Below are 2,953 nucleotides of genomic sequence, written 5' to 3' on the forward strand. Positions count from 1 at the left end.
TCTCTAAAAATCAATAGAAAAAATATCCTCAGATGAGGATGAAAAAGAAAAGAAATAGAATCCTACTGTAGGTTTGTCTTTAGAGACTGGCTCCTTTCACTGAGCAAAACATGTTCAAGTGTCCTAGATGTTGTAGCCGGCCATACCTGGGTTGAAGGCTCCCCTCCCTGGTTGGGGGCATGAGGGAGGCAATCAATGGATGTGTCTCTCTCACATCAGTGTTTCTCTCTGCCTCTCCCTCTCCCTTCCACTCTCTCTAAAAATCAATAGAAAAAATATCCTCAGATGAGGATGAAAAAGAAAAGAAATAGAATCCTACTGTAGGTTTGTCTTTAGAGACTGGCTCCTTTCACTGAGCAAAACATGTTCAAGTGTCCTAGATGTTGTAGCCGGCGCCATTCTTTTTCATGGCTGAGTAATATTCCACTGTGTGGTGTTGCCATCTTTGTTTACCCACCACCGTGGAGGGACATGTTGTTGTTCTCCTTTGGGGCTGCGATGAATAACATGGATGTTTGTGTGTCCAGGTTTCGACGTGTGCCTGTTTTCAGCTCTCTTGGGTGCATTGCCTAGGAGTGGCATTGTTGGGTTATATGGTAACTGTTTAGCCTTTGAGGAGGTGCCAGACCGTCTTCCAAGCAGCTGCACCATCCCACATCCTCGCCAGCAGCCTCCGAGGGTTCCAGTCTCTCTACATCCTTGCCAACATCTGACTTTTTTTAAAATAATATATTTTATTGATTTTTACACGTCCTCAAGCTGCACGATGTCTACGAGAACAAGAAATATTTGTAGGTATTTATAGACACCCCCCACCCCAAAAAGAGAGTTAGAAACATCGATGAGAGAGAAACATCCATCAGCTGCCTCCTGCACACCCCCTACTGGAGATGTGCCCGCAACCAAGGTACATGCCCTTGACCGAAATCGAACCCGGGACCTTTCAGTCCACAGGCCGACCTCTATCCACTGAGCCAAACCGGTTACGGCTGACTTTTTTTTTTATGATTAATGACAGGGCAACAAAGGAACCTCATCTGTTTGCACTCCTCCCTCTCTGGGATGGGGTTGGAGGGCCTCAGACTCCGGGATAAACCTGGGTGATAAAAGGCAGCCCATTTAAACTATCAACACCTCCCTATGGACAAGACTGTCAAAACCCTGCCATTAAAAACACTGGCCTCTAGGGGGCGGTAGCAGAACATGTAACAGCCAGTATGACCCAGTTACCACTTTCAACTGAGACTGTGGAATCCTTGGGCCCCACCTCCCCCTGGAGCCTGGACATTAAACCCTTCAATCCTGAGCCCTTTGGCCTGGGAGAAGGGAGGGAGTTTGTCCCAAGCCTGAGGTGGCGGTATTTCTTTTATTATTTAGTAGGGAAATAATTTTAATATTTAAAGAGCTAGCTCAATAGCAGCCCTGCTTACCTAACCCAAAACACTCTCACTTCATACGTATTCAAATATTTGTGGGTAAAGTCATGTGACCTCTGGGGTTGCTCACAAACTAACCCAGTGGGAGAGGGAAAGCATATGCAGGGGTGTGGATGAGAGACTCGCCCTGAGTTCATAATGGGGAAGCCGGGGGATGGGGAGGCACAGGGGGCTCCCCTATATTCTCTCTACTTTGGGGCGTGCATAAATTGTCAATAATCAAGGTTTCCAGCCCTGGCCGGTTTGGCTCAGTGGATAGAGCGTCGGCCTGCGGACCGAAGGGTCGCGGGTTCGATTCCGGTCAACCTTGGTTGCAGACTCCTCTCTGGACCAGGGCCCTGGTCGGGGCTCGTGCAGGAGGCAACCAATCGATGGGTTTCTCTCCCATCCATGTTTCTCTCTGTCGTTCCCTCTCTCTTCCACTCTCCCTAAAAATCAATGGAAAAATATTCTCGAGGGAGGATTAAAAATATATATAAAAATAAATTAAAAATAAAAATAATCTTTAATATATTTTTATTGATTTCAGAGAGGGAGAGGAAGAGAGAGATGGAAACATCAATGATGAGAGAAAATCATTGATCAGCTGCCTCCTGCACACCCCCTACTAAATATTATGTTATGTGTATTTTACCACAATTTAAAAACAAAGAGATTACTGTTCTTGCCAACAAAACTGAGGGTAATGCAGATGTGATCAGCCTCAGGCAAAGGCCACAGTCTTCTGCTATTCTTATCTGAAGCTATACTTTAATTTCAAGAATGATGTTTTAAATTTGTTTTCTGCATCACTCCACAGCCCTGAAATGATTGTTTTTAAAATTATGTACAGTTTAATAATTGGTTTTTTGTGTGGCAAGCAATCAGTGACCTCTTCACACCACTGTAACTGGATGTCACTTCCTTGGTACTTCTTAATAGCTTCTGCAGGTTGTTACTCATGGTTCCTTTATTTTTTTAATTGACACCGATATGTATATTTTTATTGGTTTCAGGGAGGAAGAGGAAGGGAGAGAGAGATGGAAACATCAATGATGAGAGGGAATCATTGATGGGCTGCCTCCCGAACGCCCCCTACTGGGGATGGAGCCCGCAACCCGGGCATGCGCCCCTGGCCGGAATCGAACCCGGGACCCTTCAGACCACAGGCTGAAGACACTCTATCCACTGAGCCAAACCAGCTAGGGCTAAAAATTATTTTTTTTAAAAACCTACATATTCAAATATTTGTAGGAAGAGTAATATGATATCTGGGGGTCTCTCGCAAAAATAATTCAGTGGGAGAAGGATGTGGGGTGTGGAGGGGAGATTCGCCCCGAGTTCATAAAGGGGAAGCCGGTGGATGGGACCTGCCTGAAACTGTCTATCATCCAGGCTGCCAGCCCCGCCCCTCTGCGCTGAGCCCCACCCCTCTGGACCTTGCCCCACCTCCTCTGTGCTGAGCCCCGCCCCTTCTGAACCAAGTTCCGCCCCCTATGAGCTGAGCCCCACCCACTCTGTGCTGAGCACTGCCTACT

At 46.6% G+C, this 2,953-nt stretch overlaps 1 protein-coding gene across 1 annotated transcript in view; it reads left to right on the forward strand.

Annotated features, from left to right (window-relative positions):
- The window catches only part of BRSK1 (BR serine/threonine kinase 1), a 32,619-nt gene that overhangs the window by 3,379 nt on the left and 26,287 nt on the right, over positions 1-2,953 (forward strand). The window lies entirely within an intron of this gene.

The sequence above is a fragment of the Myotis davidii genome, unplaced genomic scaffold (genome assembly GCF_000327345.1).
Source record: "Myotis davidii unplaced genomic scaffold, ASM32734v1 scaffold326, whole genome shotgun sequence".
Taxonomy (NCBI): domain Eukaryota; kingdom Metazoa; phylum Chordata; class Mammalia; order Chiroptera; family Vespertilionidae; genus Myotis; species Myotis davidii.